The 25,643-nt window shown below is 38.5% G+C and overlaps 1 protein-coding gene across 4 annotated transcripts in view; it reads right to left on the bottom strand.

Moving 5' to 3' along the window:
• MYRIP (myosin VIIA and Rab interacting protein) overlaps positions 1 to 25,643 on the bottom strand; it is a 238,508-nt gene that overhangs the window by 137,003 nt on the left and 75,862 nt on the right. Inside the window, exon 1 of one of the 4 annotated variants that reach the window (XM_075745556.1) lies at positions 20,706 to 20,818. The exons of the other annotated variants lie outside the window; for them this stretch is intronic. The gene's annotated coding sequence lies outside the window, so the exon portion shown is untranslated. Of the gene's footprint in view, positions 1 to 20,705; positions 20,819 to 25,643 lie in introns of those variants that run through there. 4 annotated transcript variants of the gene reach the window in all.

Here is a 25,643-nt window from a genome sequence, read left to right as displayed (position 1 = left end):
CACTGCGTCCTCCCACACCATCGTCCACCGAGTATTTCACCACTTCCTGAGATGACCACAGGAGCCCTAATGCCTCACAAGAAGAAAGCTCTAGGCCATCCCAGTAACAGGTTGTTTCAGGTGAAATTTCTATGCAGTCCTAAGAAGGACACCAGCTTACATTGCCCAAGGTAACAAAAAAATCCCAAAACAAAACAAAAAGCCTCAAAGCAAGAGGTTCCCACTAACTTGGTTTCTGAGTGAATTCCTTGCCAGTTGCACCACTTAACTCTGTGTTTTCAACAGGTCTGTGTATACACAGCTCCTAAAGTCCACTTCCCTAGTCCAGCTCCTCTTCATGTTGCCCATGTACCTAACACATAGTAAATACTGTTCTTAGATATTCCACATAGACTCTGCAATTCAAGTAGATTAAAAATTGCAAGCCCTGCAATTCCGAACAATCAACATAATATGGGTCAAGAAATAGCAGCTCGATATTTTTAGTAAATTTAAGCCTATAAACAACAATTTTCTTCAGTATAGAAATTGTTTGCAATATCCATGTAGGTTTTGTTTGTTTGTTTTAAACACTTTTAAGATTAAACCACATACCTCTATTGTATACAAGAAAGTATTTTGGCAGATGAAAAAAACCCCTGTTTTCAGAGCATGCATTTTATATTTAACATGACGTGTTACCCTGGTATGTTTCGTATCAACAATATTGACACCTTCTGGAAGCACTATCATGCCCCTTATTACAAACCAGACAAATCTCTGCAAAAGGGAAGGAAAAATATTGACAGCACCTCCACCTCTCCATTCAAAAACATATAGCAAAGGTAGGCTTTTAAAAGGTATTGACATATGCTATTGCTATAGTAACACCAGTATTTAACAAAGACACAATCTTCACTGTTACAATACTTCCAATATTTCACAGTTCATGTTCTTAACTTGATCCAAAAGCTTTTTATTATGGGAATGTTTCTGCAAATTTAACAACATACTGCTATTTTAACATATAAAGGAATATACAGTAATGGAATGAAAGGAAATCAGTAAGTAACCACAAAAAATATAAAAAGCTAATAATTTGGAATTTATCTAGAAAATAATGGTATTTATTTTGTAGCTGTGACTATAAGTGCAGCTACTTAGCTTTACTCTGTGTACATGTGTGAGCATGCAGGCATATACATATAGATAAACTGCATTATTCAATATCTCTTGCAAGTGAAGGCTGGGAATCTCACCCACCTGGTACTCTCCCTACCCCATCCCCATGGAAATGTAGTACTAAGGACTGTTCTTGAAAAGGCAATTCACCTATAGAAGAGGAAACACAGCCAGGTTACCAGGCTAGTGAGGTATTAAGGAACTAGTGATAAATTAAAGTGTAGATGGTCCTACAGCTCTATGTATCCCAGTAATTCTTCCTCAGCCCTTGACAGTATGCCTCACCCAGGACACAGAAGGCTGTACGTAGTGAACTTTCCCAGAGGGGAGAAAGGATGCAAGGGAATATCAGAAACTTGCCTTTTTCATTCCTCCTCTAGGTCCACGTGTGCTCTCTGTTTCTTCCCAATCAGGTACCTATCAATCTGAAGTACAGCAAATGTACTTCAGTAGGATGTTTTTGGTGAATGGTAAAACAATTGAAATAACCCAGAAGCTTTTGAAAAATGGAAATGCACCTAATTCAACAACTAGAATTCAAAAAGATGATTAGGTGGTGAATATTTGGAAAAGACAGAATGGTTCTTCAATGATCTTCACCATTTTTAAAATGACGTGTTCTGAATTTTTAGAATGCCAAGTTTTGTTCCAACTTTTCCCTAATAAAAGGGTTGCAAATACTATTACTCAGTTCCTCTGTAGATACTGCCATTCAGGTATCTGATGCCTTTCTTCTCCTTTCTCCCTCATGCATTTTCTCTCTCCAAAAGCTGCAGATGGAAGAGATCTCCCCTGCACGGAGCTTATGGCACAGCCAGACCCCAGATTTGGTTCATGTACTTTGCACAGACCCTCTGGCTATGTATGAATTCTCAGATAATTCAGCACACCAAGAGCAGATCAGTAGACTGAACTAGACAGCGCTGAAGGCCTACACCTATGTGGTACGTGGTTCAGGAGCTTTGCTTCAGGGAAGACAGTCCGATTCCCTGGACCAACCATTCCCATCTTGCACACGGTTTGAACCTGTCTCAGGGCGCGATTCAAAAGACGTTATCTGTTCAGTGGGGGGAGTTTATAACCAAACAGGGCACATTTGGTGAGCACCTGGAGATAAACTTTGGCTTAGTTTCTTCCAGAAGGAATCTAGGTTGTGCACACCAAAACCAACCTGTGATGTAAACCATGGTGTGATAAATGAGAGTGAGCAGGTTTGCTCCAAAACTGTACTACTGCTCTGAACTGAAACACTAACATAAATGCAGTCATAGACAGCTAGAGGAGTCTCTCTCAACACAGGTACCTGGAGTAGGTAATTTTTCATTGACAGGTCCATAACAGCCTTGTCTACTGAGTTTGGAAAACCATTCTGACACCTGCAACATACATACACCATACATACATAGCCATGGCTCACATGCAGTGAAGTTTTATACGTTTCCATATTTATTTTGCTGACAGTTAACAGACATGCACAACACTGTTTTATAAAGATACATAAGAAGCAAGAAGAAGTTTCTGATTAGAAATTCTTTCTCTTTTAAAAGGATACAATGGGGCGCAAGGCTTATGCATGAAAAATTTTCCCTTGAAATAGCATTAGAAATTCAATGTATCATACGCCCACTTCATTTCAAGGCATATTTTGGGTTGGTATACTTAAAATTTAGCTTTATAAAACACTGCCAATAGGATCCAAATTTGCACCAGTTTGAAATACCTTTGAACGTAACTGATCTAATTCTCCATCACATTGTATTGTTTCACACTGGTGTCACTCCACAAATTCCATCATCGCTGTGGTACAGTAAGATGGACGGGGTAACAGAACAAGGAGCCAAAAGCTACACCTTTTATGGCTACAGCCTGAAATGCCACCACAAGATGGTCAGACTGCCAGCTTTTAATCAGTAGGAGAAAATGGGTACAGAGTAACCTAGGGATTCTCTCAGGGAAAAGGAAAAAAAAAAAAAAGAAAGAGGATTTTCTCAGATTTTTCTGCTGCCTTGCAGATTCTGTGCTTCAGTCAAATCCTCCTTCCCTCACCATGGTTCCAAATGAAACCAAAGCTCTACCAAGCTTCTTTCGTCAGAGGTAAATGTAGCTTGGATTTACCTTCCGGGCTCAGCTGCTGGACAGACAGTCTGCAGGCACTGCAGAGGACTGCCAGCAGATACTCCTTTCCTAAACTCCTCTCTGTAGAGTTGCAGTGATGTACCATCATCTGAATTACAGATCAAATCTGCTTCTGATGTGTAACTGTCAATGATTTACAATGTTAAATACATCGAAAGGAGAATTGCTGGTTTAAAAGTAACAACTTATTCTCAAGCCCCAAAACCTATTCTCAAGGGAAAAAGAAAAAAAAAAAAAGGAGACAATATTAAACACTAATCTTTCAAAATGACAAGAATACAAAAGCATTGGCATCTCCATAAATGCAGGACTACAAAACAGGGATACAGGAGTATCTCTGTAACTGAAATATCTGTTGATTTATAACAAATAATGAAATGCATTTAATCAAACTTCAAGTGGAGGAAGCTCCTCCAATAGGAACTGTAACAATATAATTTGTATTAATTTAATGACTAAAAATTCTAGTGCTGAAAAAAATAAATATTTCTTTTTAATAAATTAATTGCTCGGTTTAGTTTTATACATTTAGTTGCAAATATGTGAAAAGACTAAAGAGTGACAAATTTCAGGCTTAGAGGGGAAGCGAAATGCAAGTAGAGATCTCCTTCAAAACTGTCCTAAAATGCCTAAGTATTTAACCAAGATTTTACTGCTTACAAAAGGGAAAAGGTGTAACTATGTTTTCCATAAATATTTCCTAACTGTGGAGATGCTTTCCACTTGAAATCTGTCTGCCTGTTTCAACAGTGTGATTTGGGTGCAGGAGGGCAAAGCTTAGCAAAGCATGTTTTCCTGTACAATCTTGTATTAGATAAAGGGGGAGAAAGGAAATTTCTTTTATTAAAAAATGATGGCTGTGGCAGGTAGTGCAACACCTAATGACACAATACAGATTCCTTCCGTGACATGGGTGCCACAAACAAACAAGAAAGTTGTTGGGAGTACAGGCACTTGCACTTCGGTTCCAAGCTGGATGCATAGAAGGATGCTGTCTTGATGCTCTCTTACAGCATCAGAATGGAGTAAATATTCTTACCCCCAGCCCTATTAACACTTTCAATTTTCTTCCCATTCCTTTCCTTTCCACAGGAAGCAAAGCAACCACAATTGATATTTTGGGGGGGGGGGGTTTGTTCACTTCTATAGAATGCCACACTTTTCACAGCTTTTACACTTCTATGTATTTTCTGGCTATAGCACAGAGACCCTAGAAAAGGTGCAAGTTAAGGTAAATTCAGAAAATGTGACACCGAGGGTCAAAGATAAACCACAAGAACCAGAACTCAAGTAGTTATCCCCACAAGCAGGGGTGAAAGAAGCATGCAATCAAGAGTTTGTTGTTGGCAAATCAGCACTTATATTCAAGAGCAAGAAAAATAGAGGCAAACACTGAGATAGCAAGATGATGTTTTTCTTCATGTACTGGGCTATACAATTTTTTACCCAATTCTGTACTATGCTTCTAGGCATCTTTCAAACCACCATTCTAGGCTAAGGGTACAAATTTCAGTTACTACTGAAGTTTGTGTAAGTCAGACATAAAAAAGAATGTATTTTAGCACTTACAGCAAAACACAAAAATCCCCTAAGTATCTTGATTGACAGCCAATTATTTTTACTGAGAAAAACAATTGCACAGATTCTTGCCTAAAGCAAAAGGCCAATCATATATATTATTTGTGAGAGCTCTAAAAACACAAACTGGAATGCACAGATACTTAAAATCAAGTACTCTCTCCTTGAGCAAAAAAGGGAAAAGCTTTAGAGGAATTCAGTATTGGTTATATCTCTGTAACTACAAAAGCAGAGAAAACAAAAGCTCAGGGTACAATCAATAGTTTATAAATCACAGCAAAGGTTTACTTCAAAAAAAAAAAACCAGAGGCAGCCTTGAGAAGAGCTGTTGATTTATAAAAAACATTATTTGAAATTAGCAAGCAATTAAAGCAAAGTATTTCTCTTTCAGCTATATGGGCAAAGCACACACAGGCTGTAAAACACACATCCAATGATGGAGAAGGTTATTTCATCTGAAATACTCCCCCCCCTTACAGGAAATACTGATGTCACAAAGATTCCCTTGATTGTGGTTCAGTTCATTTTCTGAACAGTGCCACCACACAGTCTGTATCCAAAAAGTACTTAAACCACTCTACACATACAGTTAAACTTCCCAGCTCACTTAAAAAGCTGAATCTCTCTCTAACTTTGCAGAAATACCAGCTCAGACCTCAAGATTTGTGTTCCAGCATGGGAAGTTACAAAGACCAGGCATCGTGTTTATCACGTCATCAACTCCAGCATCTGAACTTATGTGAAGGAGTTACACCACCAAAGTAGTTACTCTACCAAGCTTTGTGCTCTCTCATCTCCCACCCTTCTGCAGATTTTTTTTCAGAGGTCTCCTCTTTTCCTCTTCCATTTCATCAATGATGGAGAATGTATCTTCTGCCAACTGAAAATCTCCACAAGGGCCACAGAAGGCCTTCAAAAATAAAGATCATTATTCATGTTCCTCGTTGTTATTTATCTGCTGAGAGAGATCAAGGATATCTGCTAGAAAGGCTTTACAGAAATTCAGAGGCCACGTGGATTGGTCTCTCTAGATTCAGCATTACTAAAAGCAGAAAGGAAATGCAATAGCTTTATGGCACGTTCATGCACATGTATGTATAGTCATGTACAAAAAAAATTAGCAGCTCAGAAGCAACATACTAGCTTGCCTAACAACAGGGCATCAGAACTCTCAAAATATGATGCATAAAGATGCCCAAGAGAGAAGAATGTGTATTTGATGCCTGGTTTTCATCGGTTCATCCTGATCTTACTAGTTCTGGAGGAGAATTTGGATGGCAAACTCACAGATACACTGCTGAACTTACTGGAGTTAGAATAAGGGACCAATGCTAGATTTGTAATGGAGGTATGAAGTCAAGAGGAATTAAGGAATAAAAAATGGTTAACTATGGGCATATCTGGAGCTCCTCTTCCTCTAATAAGCAGTAAAATCTCTCCAGAAGTTTTCACACCCAGAATCACCAGAAATTCTGACTCTAATCATTAAGTTGCTGAAAACGAGAAATGAGTCTAACTTGCCCTCGAAACATGAACTTGAGTCTAAACAACCTGGTACTTCTACTACAATTACACAAACCAAAGGCCAGAGAGACCAGAAGATCTGAGGCTGCAGGGAGCTTTGTTTCACATGGTGCTGTGTAACAGGGAAGCAGCTGATTGAAGCACAGTTTTGTCAAGCCCTTAGTTAGGATACAGTTAGATTACAGCCACTACAGCATCTGTCTTGCACGTAGACATAAACCATGACGATTCAGGGCAATGTGACCAGACATATAGGAAATTAGGCACTGCTTGTGAAACTACCCCTGAGAACCCAGAAAACCAGTTGGCTGACTTGTTCATGTTAAGCACTGTGGTGCTGTGTTCCCTTACGATCAGAACCCAAGCCAGCTAGGTGAAAAGTAAGCCAGATCCCTGAGTTAAAGAGATTTTTGATCACTGCAAGCAGTGAGACATTATGCAGGGGGGGGGGGGGGGGGGGGGGGGGAAGGATGCATGGCTGGAGGAAAGTTTTTAAGCATATAAGAGATGTCACAGAAATAATTACAGAGGTCCAAGCTGTGAGGTAAACCATGGTCCTTCACCTAGAGTAGCTTGGCTGAACAGCACAACAAACAGACTGGTGATCTGCATCATGCATTTGCCACAGATGCTAAGAAAAGGAAAAGCTCCAACTTCAGTAGACTTACATATCCATTTTGGCTTTGCATCTGTCAGACGTCACCATGTTATTGCCATTGTCAAAAGGTGCCTTGCCCTGTCCTGTCCTGAGAAAACCTACGTTCATGACAATAAACAAAAGCTGAATACAACTCCAGGAAGGATGAGGTAGATGCAGCTGTATCCTAGAGTGGCTGAGTGCCTTGGAGCACCCAACAGACAGCACGCAAACTCTGTTGTAAACAGACAGCACGCAAACTGCTGTCTCAGGTTAAGGCAGGGACACTTCAAAAGAAAAGAATGGGACGACTTGTTGATCTCACCACTACCGTTCCCGCATGAATCTGAAGGCTCACATGGGACAGATCACCATCAGTTACACCCAGCAGCTAGAAAATAAATAGACTAAGCTCAAATAGCATTCAATAAAGAAATAATTATATAGATACTGTAAAAGCAAGCAGCACTTTCAGAGATTTGTTGGTTGTACAGTGTCCAGCAAAACCCCAGACCACAAGCAAGCAAAGCAACAAAAAAACCCCCAGAATCATCATTAGGTTTGGTCACCTGCACTCTCTGTTCACTATGAGTTTTTAAAAATTACATTGAATGTTTTCAGTCTGAGTAGGTCTGAAAGAAAAAGCTCACCAAATAAAATACAAATGCTCGACTCTTACTGGAATGTTATTTTCTTCCTTAACATTAAAATAACCAATTCTTATTCAAATCCTTGTTATTTACTCATTACCATATCTATGTGTCAAGATGAATACTTATAGGTGTACAGATATACACGAATATCAAATCATACCTTTATATGCACTGCATATAACTTAAACTGGATAATTAAGATCAGATTTTCGGCTCCTTAGTTGTGGTATGTAGAATGACAGGTGCTTTAAAGGAGCTTGTTTTTTAGCAATGGCTTAACACTTCTTGAAAATCAGGTCCCTTAAATTTCTTTGTCTCTCACTCTGCATACCTCAAATGTGAGAGATCCAAAAAACATAGATCAAGTAGAGTTTTTTACCCTGTATTGTTAATCAGTAAAATATCAGCTTTTGTCACACCCCATTAAAATGGGTTATATTCAACACACTATATTTTACCCAGAATATTTGCACTTTTTTCTATCTTAAAGGCATACTACAAATATCCAACTAAAAGAAAATGCTGCGTGGAAGTAAATGCTTTTCTTTAAACTGTCTCTACTGTGTGTAGCTGAGAAGTTTCTTCAGAATCTTTTCAAAAGTCTTCAACGACTTCAACTTCTTAAAAATCCTTAACATAAAATATTTATTTTTAACAGGGTAGAAATCCCCAGATTTATTATTTAATCAGAAGAACATAAAGAGAAGTTTGTAAAAGATGAAAGAAATACACATGCAGTAAGAAAAACAGTAAGCTTCGTAAATGGGATAAACATTTTAAAATATGCATTATATGCCTGTTACATTTGTGTGTATCCAATTATAATAACCAAAATCCCAACCAAACCCCTGAGAGCATGCAAGTATTTTATCTAAGCCTCATGATCTGTTCAACAGAGCACAAGTGACTCAGATTTTGACTTCCTGGTTTACTCTACTAAAAAAAAATAATTCAATAAAAACAAACCCACATCATCTAAATTTAATTAGGGCCTTGATTCTTACATCTAAGATTGATAAGGGCTTTGCCCTTGACTGAAATAAGAACATAATTCAAGTATATCCCACACGACGTCAGTGTGAAAGCAGGTGACATTAGGTGTCAGCAAGAGATTCACCTACTCCGGTACCTTAATATTACACAGTACATTAGATATGGCAGGCACAACAGAATCTGCTACTTTGAAGAATTGAAAGGAGGTAAGAGTAATGATGTTTATGTTAATTAGCAGGCTGGGTACTCCTAAGATGCCTCTGGCATTATCCTGGTATGTACTATTCTATCAAGCCATTGAAAGTGTTCCTTTCAGGGTAATTATGTAATTCAGAAGTTCAAGCTATACAAGTTTCTTTCAAGTCAGTGAAAAAACCTACTCTCTAGCACAGGGGGATATCTTTCTCCAGCTTGGACATGTGTTCCTATTATCATATACTATTTAGGATTCAACATTTTACCCAGGATACTCTTCCCAGAGCTCCAATATTTCTACTTCATTAACTGCCTTGCAGTTACTTTTACTTTCCTTCATTGCTCTGCACGTTTGCAGGTCATCAGCTAACAGTATGTATGCTGTAACAGTGCTAAAAGAAACAAACACTCTTGTCCCTCTCCCCCCCCAAAAACCCCTAACTAAACCAGTACAAAAGCAAGCTTCATTCTTTGTTGCAGCAACAGGACCAAATCACAGCAAAGGTTCAAATCTGCTTTTAAGAACCAGATATTTGACCAAATAACCTTTGACTCCCCTATTACTTTGCATTCCAGATCTTCATGACAGCACACAGCTTCAGCAAGGACAGGCAGGGGCAGCATGTTGAATTGTCACTCAGAACAGTCCTTCCACTAGATCTGATGTGAGGTAAATTTCACAGTGATTCATTAGTGGTCTCAAAAATATTCTTCTGAAACATCAAGTCGACGCTGTGCGTTCCTAAAGGCTGAGGCATGCAGCCTCCTGCGGTCTCTCCACTCACAAGAGCAAGTGGAAGTCAAAGGGAGATGCTGCTTTAATTGTTATTCCTCCATATTATGGTTACTTGCTATTACTCCTCTTCCCTTTTTTTCCTCCTCCTGTTTTGCTACCTTCTGCTAATGCAGCAATCCATCCCATAATGGATGCAAGCAATGACTACACACACAACTGCTCTCATGTGGGGCTTTGTGCTGCCGCATCCAGAAAGGAAGTCATGGCAACTGATGCATTTGTGAGAGCATCAATATCACTTCGGAGATGTGTGCCCAGTAACGTTTACTTATATTAGGCCAAACTACACAGCAACAATTCCCATTTCATTTCACGTTTCCAGGTGCTGCCAAAAGAAAAGGAACCATGAAGGTGTCATTACAGTATTGCCCTCTGGAAATAAAGTTCACCATTGCAAAATGCTCATTTACTCAAATATTGCTCAACACATCCTGCCTGTGTTACATTTTTCACCCCTATGAGCTTTAAACCTGATTTCCAACAATTATCTCACATTTCACATCATTAAGTAGCAGAAAAAGTCTGGCTTGCTGCTTTTTTTTTGTTAAGAACAGAAATTAATTTTGGACTCCTCAAAACTGTTAATTTAATCTTTTTTTAGATTTCCAATGATCTTTTCCAGCAAAATGCTCAAGCTGAGTTAATTAAAAATGATCTGCCTCCCTTAGGCTTTCCATCAGTCTTCTGAGTATCAGTGCATTGCTTTTTATTGACTCTAGAGCATTTGGTATTTTTAATTGTCTGCCAGAGACCAAAGAATTCATCACCATATTGCAAAGGTGTCAGATCCTCTAGCATAGCAATTTATTGTATATTAAAAAAAAAATCAATATACTTCTGTGATAAACTGTACCTTTTCCATACCAACCCAAACCCATTCATCTAAAGCAAGCAACGTACCGACTACTTACTGTACATTGTGCTCTTGCTGCTGTTATTCAGTAACGTTACCATTGTCTCCCTTCGTCTGGTTGTCTAAATCGCTCTCAGAATTAGGATCGTGCTTGAGAGACTTTTAAACTTCTTAAAACTGATTTTTTCTAACTTATTTTTCGTGAACTGTTTAAACAGCTAACAAATTGTCTCAACAGCTTCTTCATTCAGCCTTCATTTAAAAACCCCAGTCTCAGAATTAAATTTCACCCATCTTATTCTTTTAAAATGCATGTAATCAAAACCAGCTATCAGCATTACAATAGTTTGTCAAGGCTGCATCCTGGGCTGTCTATAGCAGACTCTGAAGCTTACACATACCTTCATTCTCCCTCCCTCTGATCACGGTGCCTCCCCTGCCTATTCTTCATACTACTTCCCCCCCCTCCCCCCTTTTTTTTTTCCCCTCCATATTTCAGTTTGGTGACTAACAGTTGTGAAGTGATGCACTTCAGCCTTGGAAAGTAAATTCCAAGATGAACTATGGTCCATATAACACTTGGGTTAGATATCTGACCAGATGGGCAGGAGTTACTGGAACAAAACCCATTTATTTCAAGCTTCCCTCCCTGCTCCTGTGTGTAGAAATAGTCTTATTCTTTGAAGAGTGGAAGTTGCTATTGTATTGAGGAGTTGTAACATGGAATTTTATTGCTTGTCTTTTGAAAATCCTGTTAAGTTTGAACCTCGGTGTTATTTGAAAAACAAATTCCTTAGCCTAATCTTGCAAAAATAATTGGATTTATTTAGTGTGAATTTGATGATGGTACATTTGGTATCAAAAGGAACTGTAAAAACACTTAATTCTACACCATGTAATACCTTCTGTACTTTTATTGTATCCTCTCATCTCTTCTGTAAGGCAAACTCTTTCACTCTCACATTTCTGCTGCTAATGAAAGCTCTCATAATTATCTATTAGTGCCTTTTCTGATCAGAAGCAATGACTATTTTAGGCAAGAAGGCACCTTCACTTTGCATACTGGAATTACAAGACCATCAGTGTTATCTTCCATCATAATTCTTGCATCCTCCAGTACTTACTTTCCACGGGTACAGTTTTTGCTCAGGCTTCTTCCCACTTGACTATTTCCTGGAAGTTTTCAAACTCAGTACAGCACACCCAGCTAGGTTCCTCTGTCCAGGTGGCATTGCTCAGCATTTGTCAAAGGGGCAAAAAGAAGGGAAAAAAAAAATCCCAATCCAATCACAGCTTGAAATAAAACCTTTACCTACATCCATGCAGATACCTTTGACTTCACCTAATCTAAAGCCTTCTGTTGCTTCTGAACATCTTGCCATTCATTTCCAAATCATCGTTTAATAAGCTAAAGAAGTCCTTCAATATAAAGCCCCACATGCCTCTAGCCAAAGCTGAAATTTCACCGTTTGTTCCTACTCTTTCATTTCAGCTTAATTTCAGTTTCTAATCTGTAACAACTCTTTATTTCTAACCTCCTGATAACATCATGACCTTTTCTGCATCTTTTTTAATGGGATTTTTTTCAGAAGCCTTTGGAAATCAAAAGAAATTAATCCTATGGAGTTAGGCAGAGCAAATAGCAAAATGAGTCAAGACTAGAAACTTACTCTGGTACCTGGAATTTGATATAAAGTATAAGTGTTATGCCTCCTGTTTTTTAAATATTTTAACAAACACTAATGGATTTATCGAAATTGGAATGAAATTCTGCATGTCATTAATAATACAATCCTCCATAGCACTGGTTTCGTTCTTCATTTGCTAAATAGAGATGACAACATTTACCCAACTCCTTTGTAAGACACCATCACACCTACAAGTGAGAAGTGCTGAGATATACATAATGGCTGCCTCATAATTTGTTCTTTGTTGCTAGAGATAATGGCATTAAAAATTTGAAAACATACTCTAATTTACATGTAAGGAAGATGATTCCAAATCTATTATAGTTTCTTATTTTATTAATAGCTAACATAATAAAATAGCTAAAACCATGTTTTTACTACATTAATAAAACAACAGCATTCAAATACTCTTCAAAACAACAAAAATACACATGAAACACTGCAGCCTGTAGAAAATCAGTTGAATTCCATGACATCAAAATGTTTTGCTGGAAATGACGGCAAGATTATCTTCTAAACCATGAACAATCTCATCACACGGTCTTCTGTCCAAATTACTCAGGCACACCTAAGAAAATTTTATGTCCCTCAAAAATCAAAGATGAACTTTTCCCATGCACACTTAAGCTTCTATAGGAAAAAATATTGCCATCGAAACTATTTTTTAAAAACTTAAACTACTGAAGCTTCATTTTGTGGCTCTGTGTAGCACTAAATAAATCATTTTCTACTTCTGTAAACTCCTATTTGTGATCCAGTCACGAACCCTTTCAATCTTTAGTAAGCCAAAATAGCTATCAACATTTGAATAAAGCAGCAGGATACAAATGCTTTAATAGCCTTCAGGAATGGCTGAAATTACCTTCCCAAATGTAAAAACAACATGAATCACAAACTGGGGCCCAATTTTTCAAGCAGGTGCACAGTAAGAAGAATTTTGCATCTTTGCAAAACCTTGTTGAAGTCAGTGAAAAGCTCCAGCTGGATCCAAAAATCTTTCAGGTGAGGCTGAGCCTGAGACACAAAAGCTTATACTAAAATGTATCTCTGCTTAACGTATACTGTTTTCATTAACACATTTTCTATGATGGATTGCCTTCTCCCTACCAAAACATGTACAAGTGTCTTAAGGCTGGTAGGTATGTTTGTTGCTTTTCTTAAAATTAACTAAAAGCAAAAAAACATTTCTTCTTTGGAAAAAAAAAAAAAGGTCTGTAAGATTATTGTATCAAAAGATGATTTTAATGTTCAGTGCGCCAAGCTCCCTCTAAATGTTAAGGAGTGGAAAGAGAAGACAATCATCTCAAACTACAACAACACAGACATAAGGCACATAGCTTTGGAAGCAAAATGGTTTGAGCGCAACTTAGCTTTTCTACTAGTAGTAAAGACCATTCAAAAAATGGAAGTCACTAACTTTGGGCAACACCTACCTCAATTTGAATCATCCCAACCTCAGCCTTGATGGAAAAAAAAAAAAATTCAGTAATAGCCTTGATGGAAACATTACTTCCCAACATTAAGGGACAAAAAAGCATTTCCAAATGGCCATCCAGCTGCAGTGTACACTACTGGGACTACAAATGAAAAAAGAAAAAAAGGACAAGCAAAGCTCACCACCATGCCAAAGAAAACAAATATCTCACATCTGTATGGCACTTATCACAGATGCTTTTCATGCTATTTCACCAATATCGATTAAATCACTTATCACATAGATGTGCACTATTTTTTTTTTTTTAAACTACAATGAAGGGGATAAAAGTTGCATGCAACTTCAGACAACTTATAAGCAGTCTGGCAAAGATATACGGAATAAAATTCTAGACGTAAGCAAACAAGGTAAATGCACCTATGCATATGGCAGATCATTTCAGACTACACTTCAAAACGACTATGTTATGTTTTCGTTGGCATAGCAAAGTAGGTTCACCTCGCTTAGTGATGTCAGCAAAGCTGAATTACATCCCAGCAGCAGCAAGTGCAGACCCTAGATGATGTTCTGGAGCAGTGAAGGCAGTCAGAGGGGCCTTGGTGGCATCAGTAAGACTGCTGCTCCAGCCCGCCCAGTCTGCACTGAAATATATGTAGGCTATGAAACAAATTAATTTATTTAATAAAACCACTCAAATGTTGTGTGCAATCAGAACAATCTTGCTAATGGTGTAGTAAAAGGCCAGGCTGGAATCACAAGTGCCCAACCCAGTGGTCAGGAGCAATAGGAAAGTCTGACAGTGGTATGTGACGCTTGCTTCACAGGTAGAAGGGAAAAAGGTAAAGCAGTAAGAGATACTACTTGGTTTCTAAGTTGTAATTGAGCAGGGTTACCATTTATTCTGGAGCTAAAGTGTAAAGAGAAGAGCAGGAAGAGGTATGGAGGTATTTCATGAGAGCAGGAGTTTGAACAGTTACTTCCTTTGGTAACACAGAATGCATGCCCTAAAAGCCTTGGTGTAACAGCCAAGCCTGTTTAGCACTAGTAAAGAGGTGTAGTAAAGGTGTAGCAAAGGTGTAGCAACTAAATAATGAGTTAATTATCAAGATAAGACATGATGGGAAAAGCTTTTCCAAGCAGCATAAACCAGAACAGTTTCATTAGCTTCAGGTTTAATTAGATGTCCAAATGATGGAGAGTGAGAAAAATCTTTTTCATGCTTAAATGGAGGTTAACATAATCAACCAGCCCTTGCCTAAGCATGAGCTGCTGGGACATTAGCATCATTAGGCATGAGTTAGCAGTTATGAATTCAGCATAGAAACAATGGAGTAATATTAAGGCAGGGCTTATTGGTGCACATTGCTTACAGCACTATGTTTGCCAAATTACAATGTAAAATCCTGAAATTCCTGTGAGACAGAATTCACATGACTATACCAAATAGGTCAAATGATTTATAGGTATTTCTGAAAATGACAGTTCAAACCAAACGCAAAGATCAGGACATTTGCAACTCAGCTAGCTTAATTTGCACTGCTGGACAAGTATTTCAATACGGTGTTTGGAAAATTTCTGACTGATGTCACAGATCCATCTCTTCTGCTCAGGACATTTCCAAGCATTTGATATCCAAACAGGTGTGATGGTTGTCTTTTCCTACTTGAGAGTTTTCAGACACTGTGGAAAAGGAGGGCAGCATCTTCACCCCCAGCCACGCAGAACCCTCTTTACTGCTGGCAGCAGGAAGGCTGCTTGCCGGTCCCGGGCCAGCCTGAAACATCACAACCCCTCCAAACTGTCCCACAACCCCTTTTCAGGGCACAACCAACAGTTTGAGAAGTGCTGCTCCCAATCTCTCTATCAAAAGCTGCTCCACATCTCTGCCCTTACTCACTGCCCTTCTTTGTGCCTTTTCAATTCTATCAGTCTTGTAAGACCAGAACTGCCAACGGAATTCAAGCTGCTGGCATACTATGAACTTACTAAACTTGCTATTCTTTATTCCTTTCACACTAATTCTTACACGTTCTACTTGTATTTTGATTACCACCACCTGAATTTATTTTGCAGAAAGAAGGGATGAGATGATCTCCTTTCTCATCAGATCCCACTGCTGCTTATGTGTATTTAAGGGTATATATTACATATATTACATGTTAATATTGGTGTGTTTGTATAGATGTATACACACGTGCGTATAAAAAACCCCAACTTCTCACATGCTGCTTTTCTGCCTTGTCACTAAGGACCAGAAGTCTCTTTACAGTTTTTCCTCACTCAAACTTAATTTCACTATTTAGTCTTTTTCCCAGAATAGTAATAACACCATTTTAAAGGAAATCCACTAACATCCTCATACTAAGGAAAGTGATCATTTAGTCCTATTTTTCCTCCCTGTCCCATTTTTTTTAAAATCAGTAATTAATTCATGAAATACATTCCCTCTTATTGCTCAACAGCTTCATTTTCTCAAGAGCCTCCACTGCATGAACTCCCTGAAAGCCTTTTAAATCCAAGTGTAGGACTGCAACTTGATCACCCTAATTCACATGCTTCTTGGCTCCTTCGAGGCCCTCTACTTGATTTGCAAGGAGTGACTTTGCTGTCCAAAATCATACTGATTCCTCCCCAGTCCTACCGGTGGGAGTATGACTATTTTGTTCATCAATTTTGTCATTCATTCAGTATAGAAGTCAGCCTTCCTGGTCTGCAGTATCCTCGTTCCTGCATCTCCTATCAGAAATCAGCATCGCATATCAAATCTGTCCATTTTCCAGGTACCAAGAACATTTTAGGAGACAGTTTTCAAATCACAGTTCAATGATTTAATCTTCGAATTCCTGTGGAACCTGTGAGAAATTGCCATCTGGTCCTGGCAATTAATTTCTCTTCTTTTTACTGATTTATTCTAAAACTTACTCTTGACATTTCCAATTAAGGCAGGCCCTCACACAGTGGCAGACTGATGTGAAAACTCACCTGAACTCTGCCCAACACCACCCCACTCCCTTTTCTCACCCCTCCACCCCCCCAAAGAAAAGCCAATGCAAAAAAAATTATTTTGCAGTTATTAACTGTCTATCTTCCTGGAGTGCTCCCTTTTCCATCTTCCTATTTAGATAGCACACTCAAAGACTCTCCAGAAAGCTTCCTCCTCCTGACATCTCTGCACAAAATTTTATTTGTTTTTATTAATTACTCTTCCCCCATCTTTATGGGGCGCTTTAGCTGTCATAATTCACTGGCAAGTTCTGCCACTCATGTTATAGAAAACCAAAAAGGACGTGATAAAAATTGAATGGCTAGACATTCCACAAGGAAACTTCACTTTCATTTCAAATCCTAGTAATAGGCTACTTCCTCTCCTTCCCTGCACATTTTGATGACCAAAAAACCAGTTAACACTAACAGTATCCTTATTGTCATCTGAATTGATACAAATGGGATCGTTTACACCTCCAAAGCATCATTTCAGCTTTTCTGCAAATTCAGCAAACATGACTGAATTGGTTTGGTTCTAACCACGTCTTCCAAAGCTTTCTCCACAAAGCAGCTTGATTTTTTCTTCCTCATAATAGTATAAACTACTGAAGCTGTGGCCAAATGTTTGGCTCAGATTGTCAAAAGCAAAGGGGATATGCCTGCAGGAAATTCTTCTTATATGAAAATAATCCCATTCCAATAAAATGCCAAAAGTATTTCAGAAATAAGCAATCTACTATCACTGACTTACAGGAGGGCACCATCACCTACAGAGGAGCTTTCAAATGACTGGAATAAAATATGACCCTGTATTCACAGAACATCTTGAAGTCTTCCAGAGCTGCTGATAAGATGAATAATAGCAATAATGAACGAAGTACTGCTATTTTGTCATTACTGGGTAATTCACTTTAGAAGTTATTAGGCAATTTCAGATTGTTTAAAATGAGATGCTGAGCTGCTGCTGCTATTTTTTTTTTTTTTAAGCTTCAGATTCTTGACTTCAGCCTGTAGTTATGCAATACTGTAAGAGCAGATCCCTCTGGTTTCCAAGAACAGTTTTACTGAGTATACAATTAACTAAGCAAGAACCCAGGGGTTCTGCAAATGATGCACTGCTGTTTATTGTTTATTATTTCTCCTGTAAACCTGATTATTTCACCAATAAACCTTATTAACTGTGGTCCTGTACAACACCAAGAAAATAAAGACTGAAAGTAATACTTTGCTTGTGCTCTTGATTGTGTACCATAATGTTCTGCTACATTACCCGCTGCAGAAAATTAAATTATATGCTTACTTTATGAATTTTCTCACCTGCCAACACTGGAAAGAAGGCTGTTACATGAAAGAAGTTAATTTATATCAAAGGTTATCATTAAGCACATATTGGCAAAAGATACTACAATTAACATTTTATTGGCTTTCATTAGCAAAAGAAAACAACAAGAATATATATTACTACTAAGTATGCTATGACTTAATTCAGTAGCATTTACTCTGTTTTTTGAGCTTGCAAGTAGGCAACATAAATGTTTAATTTAATTGTCAAAGTAGTCAATGTAAATTTAGTTACAATATCAGGTTCCATTAAGCTAATCCGTTACATTTTGGACATATTTACTGTAAAGCTATAGGAGATTTCGCCACCACAGGGGATTGAGAAAGGTCTACTACAAAACCTCCAACGGGGCTACAGTGCATGCAACAGCTCATCAAACAGGGAAGGAGCCAATGATGCACATGATGCGAGTTCTCAATGAAAACACTCAGACCACCCTCCGTAACAGGATTGTCTCCCTGGATTTACCTGATCTTCATTCAAAGAACTGAAAAGCAAGGTTAGAACACAAACAGGTCTGTCTTTCCTGAGCCTAAGCTCCTTTGTCTCATGTCCATCAAACTGAGCCCCTGTACGCCAAGGAACACTTGGCAAGCCAACCTAAAGGTAGTTTTGTTGTTACTTCTTGTAATTTGTTCTGTGCAGGAAATACCATCTTCCATCGCTTGTGCAAAATGGAGGTACTAAGGATGTTGGTTTACAAAAGTACTCTGCTTAAAAATTCATTTTTAATGGTAAAGCAAAAAAAAAAGTAAAAGGTAAATTAACAACCACTACCACTGTGACATAACCAATATAAAATTCTTCTATGATAAAAAAATGAATCATATTAGAAATATAGAAAATTTAATTGCAAACGTCTGTGTAATCTTACAAAATGAAGGCAGAAAACCAGGAGAATCATATGCAGCACAGCAGGACAGAACTCCTCCATTTCAGCAGTATGGAAAATATATGAATGCCACAATAAAGGCTGGACAGATAAAGCAGCATCCAAGAAATTGCAGTATTTTCACAAAACCAGTTTACTCACATCTTCTTTCTAATACATCTTAGGGATGCTAGGACATGGCACTCCACCAGTGCAAATGAAAACTGTTTCTCAACCACATTTTTTAATTTCTCATTTTTAAAGAAGCAGGTTTCAAGTGTGTAATAAACAGCTCCACCTACTGTCCCAGAAGCAAAGAAAGCATTTCCCAAATCTTCATTTCCAGGCTGCGGCAAGTACAACAGATGTCTTACAACCCCCCCGTCCATCCTGCCCCTTTGTAATGAAGGACTAGGTCTGAAAAACCTTAATATCCAAGCAAAAAGAAGAAAAGAACTACTCATGTAATATCCCACTCTGAAGTTCTTCAGATCTCCTTTAGGCAGCTGAAGGTCCATTCCAGCCAGATGGGAGCATAAGAAACCCACTGAGACGCAGATCCTCCCGCTCAGCTCCTGACACAGAGCCCTAGGAGAAGAGAAAGACGGTCCCCAGCAGGTCCTGGTTTCTTGATGTCTTGCAAGAATTGCTGCTTCCCACTGCCAGTGTCTGTCTGCCAGTGAGAAAAACACATCTGACTGAAAAACACTAAAGCACTACATAGGCCAAATCAAAGCTTGACGCAATATGTTGTGAATTTTTTCCTGAATTTTGAACATGCAAGCTTCTTGAGTGCAAGAGGGAGTGTATCCAGAAACAGAGACAGCCCAGCTTGAGCTTGGATTTTCCGCATGACTTGAGGAGCAACGCTGTACCAACCCCTACCAAATCAAGGGGCAAAATTCACTCGATCAGTTCCTGCAGTCTCACAGTAGGTCAGCTGTTTTAATGCATTGGTCAGATTTCACTCAGCTTTTCTGAGTGACACTCTCCTTATAAACAAATCAGTTACAAATGGAAAAGAAGGAAAGTCTGTACACCCTTTCCTTTCGTGTATCAGAAAAATATTCAAATACTACAGTGATGTAGTACTCAGAAAAATATGACTCAGGATCTTTGAGATTGTGCCCCAAATTATGGTTTATAACACAAGATTCTTCCAAGGGTCTCCAAGTAAGGAAAAATAACAGTTTAACTCAATGTTTTTAGACACAGAAGTTTCCTGTTTTAAGTATCCAGCAATTTAATATATACAAAATTAACCAAGATACTACTTAAATGCTCTATAGGACAGATAGATTTCTTATGCTTCAAATTAAACAAGTACAGACCAGCCGTAACTCCTACTCTAATCAGCAGGCTTTAAGCACCTTTGAAAAAACAGAGCTACTAACCGGTTTGTGAAAAAAGCAGAGCACCACTTGTCTGGCTGGCTATTTGGGAAATGTCATGAGACTGCTTTGTTGCAGTGTCCTAGCAGCATTCAGCATCAGCTATCACCCAAGGGTGGAATGATACCACTAGATTTGTAACTACTACCAGCTGTTAGAAATTACTGTGACTTAAGATGGAAAAAATACCCTTTGTGCAGAAAAGAAATATTTGGGAAGTTTTTGTAGGGTTTTTTTGATTTTTTTTTTTTTTTAAAGTCACATAAGACTAGGATGATTCAAATAAATTACACTTAAGTTAACTTTGCTGAGAGCAACTTTTGCTCACATGACAGCCAACTGGCATGAAGAGTCATATCAACTGATCGTAATACGCCTACTAAAGGGAAGAGCTGTGCTGGGAATTTGAGAAGAGCCCAGCTTCATTTGCTTTCACCAGGTGACGCTGAAGTAATGACATTACTTACAGGAGAGGTGTGCAGAGCAGAAATCACAGTAGCAGCATACAACTTCTCTTTCAAACAGTCCTGCCGTCTTCCCCCCAAAGCCTCAGGTTGGATCATCAGTCACACTACTTCACTCTGACTTTCACTGCTTCTATAAATGTCATCTGCCAAATTTGAAGCCATCAAATGCAAGGCTTACAGCCCAGAACGCAAACCTGCAATGAATCTGCCAAGATCCTTATCCTTGCAATCTTTCTCTGTCTCGCTCTGCCTAGAGTCTGCTTTAGCTCCTAAATTTAGGATCTGTCACTGTATCAAGTAGATGGCACTACAAGCTTTGGCTGAATAACAGTGGGGTGCACACTCAGTAAGAGTATATCCTAATAGCAGCGCAGCTCAGAAAGATGCATAAACTAATACAACAGAACTAAACCTTTCAGGAAAAAGCAGCGGCACTTCTTACCCTTTGCAATGGAAGCTAGCCAGATGGGCAAGTGTGGTTACACTGATGCCAAGAGGGACTTCCAAAAACAGAAGCTGCAAGATTAAGACTGTCATTTTTCGTAAATACAGACCTATTCAATAAATATGAAAAGCTTTTCTATGAGAAGGAGTTTATATTAAAAATCTGGTATCATAACATATTTCCCTTAATTATTAGGACAGCATGCGGGAATGTGTCCATTCCAAGGAAGTTACGACATTTCCCCTTTCCCCAGTAGCGACAACACAGCTGGCTGGAGCCTGGCCTCACCTCAGCCACCCTGAAGGACTGTCCCACCTTAAGTTATGCCTTGCCATGACAGCACTCCCCTTGCTTGCTACTATCTAGCCTCTCTCAAGCACATCGGGAAGCACAAGAACTGAGTATGTTGGTAGGTGCAGGCTGCGCACCTTGCTCTGACTTCATCAACCCTACACTGAGCAGAGTTCAAGCTGACTTTCACAGGGTAGACAGTACCATCCATGCACACAGGGCCGCACAGACCCCCCACAGTGATGCAAATAACCACTTTGATGCACTGACACTAAATTGCATGCAATTTCTGCTACTTTGCAAACAGGGGTACCTGAATTAGCTCTACCATCGGGCACTACCTGAGCTGATGTGCCTGCAGTGAAGATGCAGTTTTCCTACTCTATCTTGTTTTGATTTCCATGTCCAATGAAACAGGAAAAGCTATGGCTATTCATTCACATATCCCTCTCAGCATTTGTGTCACTGGCCACTGCAAGACTGCTCAGGAAATTCAGCAGCAAAAACATGTGACATGATTAACTGCATAAATCTAACAGTCTCAAAAAATGTAAAAATATAACATAAGATAAAAAAAGTGGAGGAAGAAAAAATACATATGCAGCGCCAAGAACAATGTGTATAAAATAACTGGTTTGTTATTGGCATCTTTATTATGAAAAGAAACAATGAAAACTCTGTTGTACTGAAAAAAATAGCAGTAGCTGTTCAGATGCCAAGCCTTAAGGACTCCATATATCTTAGCACCTACAAATTTTGAGTTTATTAAATTCCAGAGAGAAAAAAAAAAGTTCTTAGTAGAAATCAGTCATGCCTTTGTCGTCTTTTTTAAACAAATGAACAACAACCACCCCACAACAAAAACACCTGCACATGGGAAGACCTCTCTGGCTGCATCTAGACGTGCATCCTAAGAAGGGCCAGAGTACAGGCTAATCAAATGCCCAGATTAGGTCCATTAGAGCATGAGAGTGAGTTTCTCTAGGTTTCCCCAATACAAGAATCAATCCTGATTCAGAAAAAGCACAGCTCCTCTCTCCCCCAATTCCTTACATATGCAATTGGGATACTTTAGAACATGTTAAGGAAATTAAATTTGCTTAGACCAATACACAGGCACCATAAGGATTTGGGCCATTAGAGAATATTTTTATATAAAATAGCAGATACTTTAAATACTAGAACAATTCTGAACTCTCAAAAAAAGTCTGCTGAAAGCTCGTATAAACAGCCAGTTGACAACAGTCATCATTAGTTCTCAGCCTGGACTACACAGCCTAGCTGCCTGGGAAAGGCCAGCCCACACATTACTAACAGTCTCCATGACTAATGATCCCTCATAATGTGAAGTTGTAACATATCATAGTACAATCATGATTTACATCTTTGTGTGTTTCAGAATACAGTGAAATACTACTTCACAGGTTAAACAAACAGTAATAAAAGGTCAGGACACGGTTTTGTTTCTCACAGAGGTTAGATGAGAAAACACTATCATTCATTTGGTACTGGATACCTTAAAACATCATCTGGCTAATTTTCAGTATCAAGACGTTTTACTACCTAGAGCCTTGACTGCAATTACCTGCAACCTTGGTTGCTGCAGATGTATTAAGAATGAAAAGATAATATGAAACAGAAGAGACTAAATATTTCCTAAAGAGTTCATAGATCTTTGTATTTCATTAAACTAAGCTTTTGTGGCTGACAGAAAAAAAGGATATTAATTGAGTACGTAGATATGGTCAAAATTTGGTACTGTTTTTTCCCCAACTAATATGGCCAAACAGTATCTGGGAACCTTGTATTCACCCACTTTTTTTTTTTTTAATTAAAAGAATGATTTTACTCAAAATTCAAAACATGGAATTTCAAACAACTTTTTAATAGTAATTCTCTCAATTATCTTCAGTGTCCTACCTCCTGTCTTTTGTCCTACTAAAGAACAGGTGACTAAAAAGCGCTCTGAGCAACAGAAGCAAAGATCAAGGCAGCTGAGATGTCTCTCTTGATGCTTCATGTGACACACCGAGACAGAGAAATTTCTACTTTTTGAGGACATGCATGTCAGGGAGGTGGCCAGTCACCCTAGGTTATATATGACGAGTTATGGTAAATTGGGCAGGGAAGGGTCTACATGAGATCATTTAGTCCATACCTCACCCCAAGGCAGAATCACTTGCATCTACATATCTCCTAGTAAAATATTTCCTTATTGTTAAACACTTTTAGAAATGGAGATCCTGCAGTCTTTGTGGGTAAGCACTGCAAGGTCTTACTACCCTGAGCATTTAATGGTGGTGTGTGCTCACTTCAATTTAAACCCATTAATTCGTATCCTATCACCAGTTGTTTAGCCTCTCTTTTTCCAAGAATATTTTTACTTAGTCTGTGCAGTATGTGCTAGCCTGAATGTGTTAGCCTGCAGGACCTTTGAAATATAATATCTACAAAGTATTTCAGACCCGTTCTTTGGTACATACTATATTTTATCTAAGTGAAGTTTCGCTGTGCTACAAAGCTTCTGTGTTAGAAAGCTGCTGTTCAATAGGCATTGAGGCTAACAGCTATAGGAGCTGTACACCTACTGAAGGACAGCTCCTACATCTTTCACAGTACGTCAGAAACATTCAAATGAGGAGAACGTAAGAGGACATGGGAAGATGACACATGCTCGTGTTTTCTACTTCAATACACTTTGGCCTTCCTTCTTTTCATGTGACAGTTAGGGATCACATCCTTTTCCGAGGAGTTCATGCAACTGCTTTTCACACCTTACTAAGTGTCAGCCAAAACAAGCTTTTTATTTAAGAAACTGTGTAAAGTAGCAGCTTGTACATGTCTTATGAGATATAGTGAATTAAGTTTGCTTGGGGAATTATCTGCTTTCTGTAAGTGTTACAGTCAGGTCCATAAGACACAAACCTTACCGCATGCCACCCTCTCTTCTTCCGCCACCCCACTTAAAGTCCACAATGGAAAGGGAAATGCACAATAGTTTGAGTCCATTTATTGTCCATCCAAAGGCTAATAATACATGAGAAAGACTTTAATGAGGTTGGAATTAGGATAATTTAACCTCTGACTTGAACATACATTACACACATACACACGCACCAGCTTAACAACAAGGTTAATCTTTTTAAAGGAAGACAGGCATGGGCATGAGATGGTCTACTAAAAAAATCAATGCTATATATTTTACAAAATTAAGAACTACACAGATTTGTTTGATTTCAAAATAGTTTTTCTATAACTAGACCTCATTATTTCTACTATTCTACTACACCAACCATGAAATTAGTCTTTGCCCTGTTTTTATGTACTCTAAGGATATTGCTTTCCATCTTGTACTATGCACCACACTGATTCACTCATTTCATCATCTTTTGAGCACAGAATGAAAACATTCCCTGAGTAGATCACACCAATAAGATTATTCTGAAGCAGTTTCATCCAAGCTGAAACCATAAGATACAAGTGTAAGAGAAGAGGTCACAGAATGCTCTACTTAAGGTACACGTTAAAGTTTTCATCTAAGTAGAAAGCAGTATAGGGTTAACAAAATGGGCAAGACCACGCACAAGGCAGTGAAATCTGCTGCAGAAATGAATGCCAGGTGAAAATAAATTGTAGTGTTTCAGTGTTACCTGAGTCAGTGATGTGGAATCCATCTTAGATGATGAAGTCCTCACAGCTACCTTCAATCTCAAATTGTCAAAGAAGAGCTCAAGATCTCTCTAAGCCTTGAGTTCCTACTCATTCAAAGTGATCAGATTTTTCAGGAAAGACTCTAGTTATCTTATTAAAACCAGCAATGAAGATGGATCCACATTACATTACTACATTCACTCAACATCTCAAAATAGCTTTAAGGGATCATCTTTTGCTCTGTCCTGACCAAGGCTTTATGAGTAAATGAATAAACAAAGGCATAATTTGCACCTAAGGTGATCAGAACATAGACAGTTCTGAAAGAAGTAGCACAATTATAGTACCCTACAAATTATAATTTAATACGAAAATAAAGAGCCTTGCAATAAGTTAGAATGCGCATGGACTGAAGTGACATCTTTCCACTCACACGGTTCTGGCAACAAATTAATTGAAAATTCTTATTGAAAATAATTAAAATACAGAATGGCATAGCATCAGAAATAGGGGAGATCTACAATAGGAAGTTGCAATCTATTTACACTTTA

This window comes from Balearica regulorum, chromosome 2, assembly GCF_011004875.1.
Source record: "Balearica regulorum gibbericeps isolate bBalReg1 chromosome 2, bBalReg1.pri, whole genome shotgun sequence".
In the NCBI taxonomy this organism is placed as follows: Eukaryota; Metazoa; Chordata; class Aves; order Gruiformes; family Gruidae; genus Balearica; species Balearica regulorum.
This window is presented reverse-complemented; position numbering and strand designations above follow the sequence as displayed.